Here is a 13,172-nt window from a genome sequence, read left to right on the forward strand (position 1 = left end):
TATCACATCATTGAATCTTAGAGTTGGAAGGGGTGAGGTGGCTCAGCTGGTTCCCACATAGAAATCCTCTTTTGTTGTTGTTTGGTTTTTTTCAGTTGTATATGAGTCTTTGTGACCCTATTTGGGGTTTTCGTGGCAGAGATACTGGAATAGTTTGCCATTTTCTTCTCCAGCTCATTTTACAGATGAGGAAACTGAGGCAGAGTTAACTGACTTGTCCAAGGTCACACAGCTAGTAAGTGTCTAAGCCCAGATTTGAACTTGGGAAGATGAGTCTTTCTGATGCCAGGCCGGGCACTCTCTTCACTGTGCCAGTCCCCTCTACAGCTTCCCTAAATTGTCCTCTAGCATCAGTTTGAAGATTACTCCTGGGGGGGGGGGGATTCATTGTACCTTAAGGCAGTGAATTCCAGTTATGGACAGTGCCAATTATTAGGAAATTTACCCATATACCAGGCTAAAATTTGCTTCACTGCATCTTCTGTCCACTACTCCTAATTCTTTTTTTTCCTCTCTTTTTTAAAATTTTACATCATTAATTTCCACAAGATTTTGAGTTATAAATTTTCTCCCCATTTTCCCTACCTACCACCCCAAAATAGTGATTCCACTGAATATCCCCTCCCCCAATCTGCTCTCTCCCATATCTTCCCCCCTCCCCCCTCCTACTTTCCAGTAGGGCATGATAGATCTCTAAGCCCCAGTGCCTGAATATCTAATTTCTCAGTTACATGTAAAATAATAATAATAATAATATGTATATATATTTTTAAACATTTGATTTTAAAACTTTGGATTCCAGATTCTTTCCCTTCCTCCCTCGTCACCCACCCTCACTGGGAAGATAAGCAATTCAATATAGGTTGTACAAGTGTATCTATGTAAAACATTTCCATAGTGGATATATTGTGAAAGACTGACTATATTTCCCTCCATCCTATCTCACCCCCCACTTGTTCTATTCTCTACTTTGATCTTGTCCCTTTCAAAAGTGGGTGCTTCCAACTTCCCTCCTCCTCAGCCTTCCCTCCCTTCCATTATCCCCCCTCTCTTCCCCTTCTCCTCTACCCTCCTATAGGGTGAGATACCCTATTTATTTTGTATTTCATTCCCTCCCTAAGCCAAATTCAATGAGAATAAGGTTGACCCATTCCCTTTTGCCTTCCTGTTCTTCCCCTGCATTGTAAAAATTTTCCCTTGCCTCTTCTATATGAGATAATTTACCCCATTCTGTCTCTCCTCTCATTATATTCCTCTCTCACCTCTTAATTTCACCTTTTAAGTATCATCCCTTCCTATTAAATTGGTCCTGTGCCCTCTGGCTATGTATACCTATAGACATATATACACACACTCACATATGTATTCATACACCCATATGCCCTCCTATATAGACATATATATGTGTATATATATATATATATATACACACACACACATTTCTATTCCCTTCAACTATTCTCATACTGAGAAAAGTTTCATAAGTTACAATTATCATTTTTCCCTATATGAATGTAAGTAGTTCAACTTTGATAAGTTCCTTATTATTTCTTTTCCCTGTTTACCTTCTCATGCTTCTCTTACTCCTTGTATCTGAATGTCAAATTTTCTATTCAACTCTGGTTTTTTCATCAAGAATGCTTGAAAGTCCTCTATTCCACTGAATGACCATATTTTCCCCTGAAACATGATACTCAGTTTTGCTGGGTAGGTGATTCTTGTTTTTAATCCCAGCTTCCTTTGACCTCTGGAATATCATATTCCAAGCCCTTCAATTCCTCTGTGTAGAAGCTGCCAGGTCTTGAGTTATCCTGATTGTGTTTCCACAGTACTGAAATTGTTTCTTCTGGCTGCTTGTAATATTCTCTCCTTGATCTGGGAACTCCAGAACTTGGCTATAACATTCCTAGGAGTTTTCTTTTTGGGATCTTTTTTCAGGAGGTGATTGGTGCATTCTTTCAACCTCTATTTTTCCCTCTGGTTCTAAAACATCAGGGCAATTTTCCTTGAGAATTTATTGAAGGATGATTTCTAGGTTGTTTTTTTGATCATGGCTTTCAGGTAGTCCAATAATTTTTAAATGATATCTCCTGGATCTGTTTTCCAGGTCAGTGGTTTTCCCAATGAGATATTTCACATTGCCTTCTATTTTTTCATTTGTTTGGATCTGTTTAATAGTATCTTGATTTCTCATAAAGTCACTAGCTTCCATTTGCTCCAATCGAATTCTGAAGGAATGATTCTCTTCAGTGAGCTTTTGAGATTCTTTTTCCATCTGGGCAGTTCATCTTTTTAAGGCATTCTTCTCCTCATTGCCTTTTTGAGCCTCTTTTGCCATCTGAGTTAGTCTATTTTTTAAGGTGTTGCTCAGTTCAGTCAGGTTGTTGACTCTCATTTCATAATTTTCTTGCATCATTCTCATTTTTCTTCCCAGTGTTTCCTCCCCTTCTCTTATTTGATTTTCAAAATCCTTTTTAAGCTCCTCTATTGCCTGCAACCAGCTCATATTTTTCTTGGAAGCTTTTGGTGCAGGAGTTCTGATTTTGCTCTCTTCCTCCTGTTCCATGTTTTGATCCTTTTTGTCCCCAAATAGGAGTATAAATAGGATTGCTGTGTTTGCTTTGCTTCCTTTTCTTGCTCATGTTGCCACTTAATTAGTTGACTTTTGAGCCTTTTGCCACAGTAGAACTGTGCTACCAGAAAGGGGAGCTTTATCCCAATCCCTGGGGTTTTCTCAGCTGCTGGAGCTGTTAGTTGGGGGTGCCCTCTCTGAGCCTCCACATGCTCTGGCAAGTTGGTCACACACCCCAGGTCCTCCACCCTAGACAGCAATCCATATCCAAGCAGGTTAATGCATCCTCAGACTGGTGGCTTAGTTCACCTACAATCTACAGATCAGGAGCTCTGAAGCAGCCATGAGGCAGGCGGCTGCATGGCCACAGAGCCTCAGCTGCTTCTCGCTCCGGGGGCAAAGGCCGGACCACACTCCCAAATTACCATGTACCAAAGTCCACGCTGTACTGACCTCTCACTTTGTCCTTAGCATGTATGGGTTGATAATTCTGGAAACCACCACAGTTGCTGGTGATCTGAAGTCCCTCAAGCCAGTGGCTGGTCAGGCCACCCTGAAGCTAAAATCTCCAGCTCGAGCTGGGCTGGGATCCCAAAGTGCTGTGCTAGCTGCTTCCTTCTGGCCTGCTGGGATGTCTTCAGTGGGAGGTTAGCTTCTCTGTGTCATTTTGTGGGTTCTGTAGCTCCAAAGTTTGTCTAGAGTAATTTTTTACACGATTTGCAGGAGGTGGGAGCCAGAGCTGTGGGGAAGTCCTGTTTCTACTCTGCCATCTTGACTCTGCCTCCCCCCTCCCCACTCCTAATTCTGCCCTCCATGATCAAGCAGAATAAATTGAATCCCTCTTTAACCATGACAATCCTTCCAATTTTAGGAGATAGCTCTCATATCCCCTCTGACTTTTCTTATCTAAGCTAAACATTCTTAGTTCTTTCAATTAATTCTTGCTTGGGATCATTTTAAGTCCCCACACTGTCCTGGTGACCTTCTTCTGCAGAAACTCCAACTGAGTGATTTATCCTGTGCTTTAGAGAGATCATTTTGGCAACAAGAACAATAATAGAGCTAATTATGTGCCAGAACACAGGTTATATGACTTGTCCATGGTCACACAGCTAGCAAGTGTCTGAGGCCAGGTCGTTTTTTTTTGCTTTTTGGAGGGCAGTTGGGGTTAAGTGACTTGCCCAAGGTCACACGGATGGTTTTTGTGTTAAGTGTCTGAGGCAGGATTTGAACTCAAATCCTCCTGATTCCAGGGCTGGTGCACTATTGCCTGTGCCACTTAGCTGCCCCTAGGTCTTCTTGACTCCAGGCCCAGTGTTCTGCCCACCGTGCTAGTTAGCTGGCCAACAATGTGGATGACGGGTTAGAGTGGGTAGGGCCTGGAAGTGGAGATTAAATAGAAGGCTCTTTTGATGGTCCAGTTGAGAATTAAGGAGGGCCTGGTCTAGGGCAGTTGCCATATGAATGGAAAAAAGGGGAAGGATATGAGAGTTGTGGAAGTATCATTGACAAAACTTGGCAATTGATTTTGGAAATCAATCAAATTGATTTTTGGAAATCATCCCATTTGGTATCATGGAGAGGAGGGTGAGTCAAGGATAACTCCAAGGTTACAAATGCTAGGTGACTGGGAGTTTGGTAGTGTCCTCATCATTAATCAAGAAGTTAAGGGGTAGGGAAAGATGATCGGTCTTCCTTTGAATATTCTGACTCAGTTGTGTATTGATTGCTTATCCATGAACACACTCACAAACTATATACTGGTATGGTCTTTGTCACTTCTTCTAAAGGTTCTCATTGTTTCTCCCTCACCAAGTTGTTTCTCAATATTGCTAGGTATGGAGGAGTTGTTCACTTTGGGATGAATTCACTGGCTCTGGACACCCAGGAAACAAAGAAAAATACAAAATGACCCCCAGTCAGTCCTGGATATCCTTCTTTAGCTGCTGAAGTTATGGTGTCAGAGCAGAGGAGAAGGGGAGAGTCTTATGAGAATCACACAGTTTTTAGAACATCTTAAAATGCTAAATTAGCTATTGGTCTTCTAATTAATCGGTCCTTGTCCAGGGACCAATGAGTGGATGTGCCATTAGGAGAAGTGGATTGTATGACATTCTCACTACAGATGAAACAAGAATACAGAAGGACATTTAAACTAAATGCAAAGGTGGCTCACAGGTTTTCCTTGGAGAGGCCATTCAAAGAGCTGGTAGCATTGGTTACAAAATATACAAAGCTCCTGAACTTCTCTGAGAAATAAAGGCTTATTTTTTGATGGTGTTGTTGAATACCTGCAAATCACAAACCACTATAGAATGTGAAAAATTAAGAATGAATATCACTCAAAGGAGAATGGAGAGGAATGATGGGAGTGAGCAGAGATTAACGCACAGAAAATAAGCAACCATGAAAAAGCACTGGAGTAAAGAATGTCGATAAAAATGTATAACCAGAAAAGGTGATAGCTAATAATAATCGTCAGCATTTACAGAATGCTTTGAGGTTCTCAAAGCACTTTGCAAACTTTAGCCTCATAACAAACTTGGGAAGTAAGTGATATAATTTTCTCCATTTTACAAATGAGAGGCAGAGAGAGGTTGTGACTTGCCCAGGATCACATAGTTAGGAACTGTCTAAGGTAGTTTGAACTCGGGTCTTCCTGACTCTAGGCCCAGTGCTCTATCCATTGCTGCCCTAGAAGATGGGCTGGTTATGTTTTTAGGTCAAAGGATAACCAATGGGCAAATGGTATCCTCCACTGGCTTCCTCATGATATCAGGAGAAGACAAGAACGTTTGCAGATTGGGCAGAGCTCTTTGTGACAAATTTATGGGAGGACCTGGAAATCGGTCACCCTAGATGGACAGGGCTAAGTGAGTTGTGATCTGAGCTGCTGGAGGGGACATCCTTCTTTGTGGAATCACAGGTGATGGAAAATGCAAGGATTTCAAATAATGCAGACAGATGTTAATACCGCTTGAATACCCATCATCACTGATTTCAATCAATTTAACAAACATTTATTAAGCAACTATTACGTACTTGGCACTGTGCTACAGACACAAAACAGAGCAGTCCCAAGGAATTTATATGCTACTCTGGGAGATAAGGGGAACACAGATCATTATTTTTTCCCTTCTTTTTTCAGAAGAAAAACCAGTGCATGGCAGAGTAGAACTCTGTTGTGATTGGGAAAAGGCAAAGGGGGTGGGAGGAGGACTTGTGTACATGTAGAGGTATGTGATGCTGAGAATAGAGAACTGAACTTGGGAGGAATTAAGTTTAAATCCTACTTCAGACACTTAGCAGTTGTGTGACCTGAGCAAGTACCTTAACCTCTCTGTGCTTCAATTTCCTCACTGGCAAAATGAGTGGGTTGGACTCAGTGTTCTCTAAGGATCTTCTAGCTTCAAATCTATGATCCTATGTTCTTACTTCTCCCTGTACACTCAACAGAAAATAGGTGTCTGGGGATAGAAGTCAGTCAACAAACATTTGTTTTTGTTTTTTGCTTTTTTGGAGGGGGAAGGTAGGGCAATTGGGGTTAAGTGACTTGCCCAGGGTCACACGGCTAGTTTTTTGTGTTAAGTGGCTGAGGCTGCATTTAAACTCAGGTCCTCCTGACTCAAGGGACAGTGCTGCCACCTAGCCACCCCTAGTCAACAAGCATTTGGTAAATTCTTACCATGTTCCAGGCACTGTGCTAAGTATTGGGGATATAAAGAAGGACAAATACATGGTACCCACTCTTAAGGAGCTAATGGGTGAGAAAACATGCAGAAATTTTTGCACTAGATTGGAGAGGAGAGATGCAGAAAATGGATTTTTCTGGTTTAAAAGATGGTACCAGTGGGGCACTCTGGGCTTTGCTGATGAAATACATGTTAGAAGTGTCTTCACAGGGGCGGCTAGGTGGCGCAGTAAGTAAAGCACCGGCCCTGGAGTCGGGAGGACCCGAGTTCGGTTCTGGCCTGAGACACTTAACACCTGCACAAAAATACTAGCCATGTAACCTTGGGCAAGTTACTTAACCCCAATTGCCCTCCAAAAGGCAAAAAAAAAAAAAAAGAAGTGTCTTCACTCAGCCTATGAGAAGTCCTAGCCCTGGAGTATGCCTCATGGCTAGCCTCTAGTTCAGGAGTCCCTAAACTGGAGAGCTTAGCAGTCAGAACTCCTAAAGAGATAAGCCTATTTCCTGCAGCAGCCCAGTCTTTGGAGACACAAGAATGTTACCTGCAGATTTCTGGAGCAGTTCCTACTTGGAAAACAAAGCTAGTGAACTGATCACATATCATAGGTCTGATTGGGAGAGAGATTGCTTGTTCAGCATCCCCAGAGTGCCTTGGCCTTCTGACAGAAGACCAGACCGTAGAGTGACATCTTAAGTCTCAGTAGGATCGTGATTTCTGACAGAAAGAGATTCACTCTAATTTCAAAGAGTTCCCTGGATGAAGGGAGCCAATAGGGCTATTAGTTGTTGCTGTTCAGTCATTTCATTTGCATCCAGCTCTTCATGACCACATTTGGAGTTTTCTTGGTAAAGACATGGAGTAGTTTTCCATTTCCCTCTCCAGCTCATTTTACAGATGAGGAAGCAGAGACAAACAGGGTTAAGTGACTTTCCCAGGGCCACACAGCTGGTGTCTGAGTCTGGATTTGAACTTGGGTCTTCCTCACGGTAAGTCCAGTGCTCCATCCACTGGGCTATTTAACTGTCCCAGGGCTGAGTGTCCCATTTTTTTTTATATCTATTTGTGAGTTCCTGTGGCTGTCTCAAACCTGATTTGTAATTGGATGCTTGAATGGGATCTGGGGACTCTTTTATCCACATTTTGGCCAACCTAGATATGAGTCATAGCTAATCTATATTTGGAGATTTTCCTGGAGTAACTCCAGATGGGGGCAACAAGTCAAAGGAAATAATAATCCTTTTGGGGTCAACTCTCAGAGTCAGACCCTGTTCATGTAAGCTTAAAGCCTTAAGGGGTTCTGAGCCACAGTTTATATAAGTAAATAAAAAAATAATGACTCCATTTCTCTAGCTCCCAGAATTGATATACCCAGATGCTGTCATTCCGATATCATTTCTAGGATGTCAATGATTTCTGAGCTACTCATGAATCCCATAGGTATGGGTAATAAACACCAAGTCAAACCCATTAATGTTCCATCACAAGTAGAACAGTACCAGTCAGGCTTGGAGCTAGGAGATCTGCAGGACGTGACAGATATTCCAATTTTCCTATCACTGCTAATGTGTCCACTGCTCTCCTGCAGCCAACAGATGTGTCCCTAATGTTAACCCCCCCAACTCCACCCCAGAGGTTTCCCACCAATGAATGTTGAAGCCCCACCATGGTCAGTGGTCAGTTGCAACATGGCAGCTCTAGCTTCTTCCATGTCTAACCCCTTCCCCACTTGCTTGTGATTTTCAAGGCTTTAAGAAATTTTTTTTTTTGAAAAATAACTTCTCTGCATACAAAACATGACCACTTCTGTGGTACAACAGAAAGGGCAATAGCTCTGGAGTCGGGGCGGGGGGTACTAGGTTCAAACCTCTGATGCTTACTACATGTGTGACCTTAGGCAAATTACTTTACCACTTTGTATCTCAGTTTCTCCATTTGTACAATGGAGGAAGAGTTGGCCAAATAGCCTCTAAGAGCCCTTTCAGATCTAGTTCCAGGATCTGAAGTCTGAATTCCTTGTTTATCAAAGTGCAAATGATGACAGGGACATAGCTCAAGAAAACTTATTCCAAGGGCAATGCAGAAGACCATTTACCTCCTGTTTGAAAAGTTGTCTTGTATAGCTGGATGTGCATCGAAAGTCCTTGGTCCTCGTCCTGCCTCTAACTTATTGTGTGACCTTCAGCAAATTTTCTCATTTGTAAACAAGGTGGTGGGATTGCCTTGGTGCTTTCCAAGGTTGCCCTCCAGCCTGAGCATCTACGATGCCTTCACCTTTGTGGTCCTTGTTCTTCCTGGGGCAAGTTCCACGTTACTAATGTTGGGACGGGTGGGCGGTTTGGGGTTTCCAATATGCAAGGGTTCAAGGAGGGGAAGAGTCAGTGGTCTGGGGGACCATATTAGGGGTTAATTAGGGCTCCCCAGCCCTGAAATTTTGTCTCTGCATGCAGCTACATTTGAGCTGGGGAATGGCCCAGGAGGACTGGGGGGCAACAAGACATGGGCAGCATGTGAAAGATTGGCGTGTCAGGGAGCGTGATTGAGATGCAAGGCCAAAGTCTGAAAATAGAGATCATTCCTATTTATCAGGATGTCTAACAACTCTCCTGTGGCTTCCTGCCAGGGAGCCATCATCCCTTTGTACTTTCGGGAGGGCATCAGAATGGCACAGAGAAATTGAATTCCCTTCAAGAACCGAAGAGCTTCTCAGAGGGACACAGACCTCTCTCTCCTGCTGGGAGGAGGCGGAAGAAGGGGTGAGCCTTCTATTCATACATGACAGTGTCTCAATTAGTCCTGCGTGTATCGTCTGAGATTAATTTGCCATTCTTAGCTTCTCTCCTCTGGCAGCACACAGTTATAAACATTTATCCACCTTATCTCTAGGTACTTGAGGGCATGGAGTGATGTGTTAAGGACACCAGGGGGCGATGTGGCGCAATGTTAATCCTCAGTTACCTCTGAGTTCCAACCAGTGGGCAGTGGAGATTCAAGTTTACTGTAGTTAATTCTGTAACCAGTAACAGTAATCATACTTAACTTAATGTATGAAAACATATTTAAAACACACACACACACACACCCCAAACCCACTTTCAAATGGCTGGTACTTTATGATAGAATGTGCTAGTTTAATCACAGAATATCTTTGATAAAGTTTCTTGAACTAGCAAGTATTATGGGCTGGTACCTCCATAGCTATCCAGTGGAAGGCATGACAAGGTGAGTGTGTGTGTGTGTGTGTGTGTGTGTGTGTGTGTGTGTGTGTGCACACGCATGTGGGGGGGCACATTGACTAGCTTTCCACAGATGTGTTCTAATTCACTTGTTAGCAAGATTAAGATTTGGATAAATTAATTACTGTTTAGTTGTTAGCCTTTATCCCTTAAAAACTCTTGAAAAGCCTTAAAAATCCCAAGCAGTGAATCTAGTGGAACAGTTTCAGGCACCATGACATGTATCTCAAAAAGAAAAAAAAATGAAAAATGGAAAATATCACAGAGCATTATTATCCAAAGAGAGTGACCAAGAAAATACCAGGAATTATCAATATGACTACTTTCTTATCTCTAGAAAATCTTTATGAGAACGGTCTATACAGGCATTGAAGAGTTGCTTGATGGACCTGTGATTTTATTGGGATAGGAAACTCCTGGTGAAGAAACCCCACTTTGTCTGTTGATTTGACTCTACTAAGGCAGCTGAGCAACTATCCTGAAATTCAGCCTCAGAGACTTGCCTTGGGGCACTGAGGAAGTAAAGGTACTTGCTCAGGATCACATCTGTGTCTAAGTCTAAGAATAAGTGTCTAAGTCAGGATTTGTACTTGGGTCTTCCTGACTCCAAGTCTAGCACTCTAACCACTGAACCGCTGTAATGTAATGCCAAGGAAAGGCACCTTCCCAGGTTCAAAATACCAGCATAGGTGCTCTCCATTTTATTCAGTGACAAATTAAGAACAGAGGGAATCAAAATATGACATCATTCAAAATACAGCATCTACTAAGTGTGATTAAATAATCTCCAAGTACTACCCCACCCCAGGACCTTCCAATGATTCAATAAATTACAAAGTCCCTGTTCTAAATACTACTCCACCCCTAGGCTGTACCTTCATTTAGTCCACCACAAAGCCCCTCTTCTCAAATGGAGATTAGTTTCCAATCTAAGTAAAGTACATTCATTTGTTCAACCATAGAACACAAAAAGGTCAAAAGTTCCCCACCCCGGATCACAATTGAATCTACCCCAGAGTTACATCAAGTTTAAACACAGCACTTAATACCCAAATGGAGGTCTTTTCTTCATCTTGACTCGAGGCAAGTTCTCAGCAATCTTAGTTCCTGGGGAGACAAGGCTTAGCAAGGCCACAAGATACACTGCCAGTCCCTTCATTAATTGATCCTCTGTCTGCAGAACAGTCCTAGAATCCCTGAAAACATTAGCAAAACCCTCTCCCAGGATTTCTGTAAACATACAACAAGAAAATCCTTCTTCAGGGCTTCTGAACCAACAGAAAGGTTCCCAGACCCCTGCAACAACAGCACTGTCCTTCACCAGTGGACAGTATTCACTCTCTGTCTGCAGGACAGTCTCAGGGCTTCTTAACCAAAAGCCAGGTTCCAGGACTTCTTCAGCAACAGGACTGTCTTTCACCAGTGGACAAATCTGGCAAAACAACATCAAAACAGACAGACAAAGTACCAGCAAAACAGCCATGTCTCCTCAGTCCTTGGCAGCTCAGGGGGCAGGTCTCAAAAGTCCAGGGCAATTCAAAGTGGCCCTCAGCAATCCTTCTCAGTCTCTGCCTCCACGAGGTGCTGCTTCCAAAAAGTTCTTCTGCCTCTCTCTTGTGTCTCTCTTTTCAAGTCAACAAGTCCATCCCACAGGTGGGATTAACAAGCTCTGGGTTTTAACACAATCAGTTTGAAAACCAAGCCAATACAGGGGGAACTTTATATTCCATTACTATCACAACCGCCTAGCTGTGTAAGCCACAGGAACACAGAAGTTGGAACCACACAGACACTACCCAATCACCTACCTGTCTAGTGGAGCTGTTCCTAGCACTGACCAGTTGTACTATAATGAGCAGCAGCCACCAGGGGCCAGCAAGGAAGAGTTCCCTGCAGAAACTGTCTGGTGGAGAGACACTCCTTGACTCCTGGGGACAGGGGAAAAATGGGTCTGGCATACATACCATGCTCCTTCCTGGGTAGAAGAAACAGAGATGAAACTTATTCACTTATTCCTCCCCCTCTTCCCCTATGTCTGGCTCCATCTCTACAATTTAAGCCCTAAGCTTCTTTGTCCTACTCCTTTATTTTGCTATCTTCTTGTCTTCCAAACCAGTGACCCCAATTCCCCCAACCTCTCCCCTCCCAACACCTACCACAGGGAGCTGGATCACAATATTTCTGTCTGACAATACAGTGTCAAAGTGTTAGAAAGAAGCACTTGCATAGCTCGTGTCCTTGCTGAAGCTTTGGGTTCTAGACCTTCATGTATCTGGCCAGAAATGCCAAAATCTCACTGTGAGAAGCCATTGCTGTCGGCTCACAACTATAACCCGGTACCCCCGCCCCTCCATGCACTGCTGGAAGAAATAGCACAGTGCGGTCAGTGGGAGAGCATTGAACCAGGAACGAGAAGACCTGAGATTGAGGCTCACTTAGGTCTGACCTAGGGTGTGCTGGTGAATGCTTAACAACCAGCTCCCCACTGCCCAAAATGTACACAGGGCACACTTTTTAAGTTTTCTCTGTTTTATTAACATTGTCAATCAATGAAGCGATAAATCAAGCCCTGATTTGCAGCATTTGTCAATGTCTGAGGTGTAGTTCCTCCCACTGAAAATTGGACAGTGGGCAGGTTCCAGCACCACCCTGGCTCTGCTCTTTCTCACTGTGTTTGTAGATGATGCTTTAGATAAGAATGGAAGGGCAAAGATTCCAAGCTGGAACATCCAGGACTTTCCACTGGCTTCTTTCTGAATCTAGATCGGCCAGGAAAGTAGCTAGGATCTAGCTGCTAGGTGATTCAATGGAGAGACAGCAAGATGAACTTGTCAGAAAGATCTCAATTCAAATCCTGCTTCAGGCAGTACTAGTTGTGTGACCGTAAGCAGATCACTAAACCTTTCTCAGCCTCTGTTTCCTCTTCTGTCAAAGGGAGATAACAATGGCTCCATATTACTTCGAAGCAAATACAAAGCTCTCTGGCTTTTGAAGAACTTCATCACCTGGACCCTTCCTGCCTTTCTAGTTTTCTTGTCTTTTACTCCTCTTCACATACTCTACCATCCAGTAACACTGGCCTCCTTTCTGTCTCTGGCACTGGCCCCGAACCGGGTGTTTTTTTCACTTGCTGTTCCTGATGTCTGGAATGCTCTCTCTCCTCATCTCTACCTCCCAGCTCCCTCAATGACTGCTCAAATCCCAGCTCCTGCAAAAGAGCTTTCCTGGGTCTTCCTTCCCCAAGTCCAGTTACCTCCCATTTGTATTGTGTATTGTTTGTACACCGTTATTTACATATTGCATCACCCCTTAGAAGGAAAGCTTCTTCCTTTCAATTCAGTAAACATTTATTAAGCACCTTCTGCATGCTCAGCACAGGAGACATAAATAAGAAAAAGAGCCAGTCCCTGCCCTCAAGGAGCTTACAACCTAATGGGGTAAGACAACACACAAAGAGAAGCTGAAAATGGAGGGGGGACCAGAGCCATGGAAGCGAAGCCAAGCTGATGATAGAAAATAGTCCTTGGGGGCAGCCAGGTGGCACAGCAAGTAAGAGCACAAGCTCCAGTGTCGGGATGACCTGGGGATCAAATCGGGGCTCAGACACTTACCACCCACCCAGAAACACCTGGCCGTGTAACCTTGAGCAAGTTACTTAACCCCACTTGCTTAGGG

The sequence above is a fragment of the Petaurus breviceps genome, unplaced genomic scaffold (genome assembly GCF_028583685.1).
Source record: "Petaurus breviceps papuanus isolate PSGF00001 unplaced genomic scaffold, PetGlider_PUasm1.0 181, whole genome shotgun sequence".
Taxonomy (NCBI): domain Eukaryota; kingdom Metazoa; phylum Chordata; class Mammalia; order Diprotodontia; family Petauridae; genus Petaurus; species Petaurus breviceps.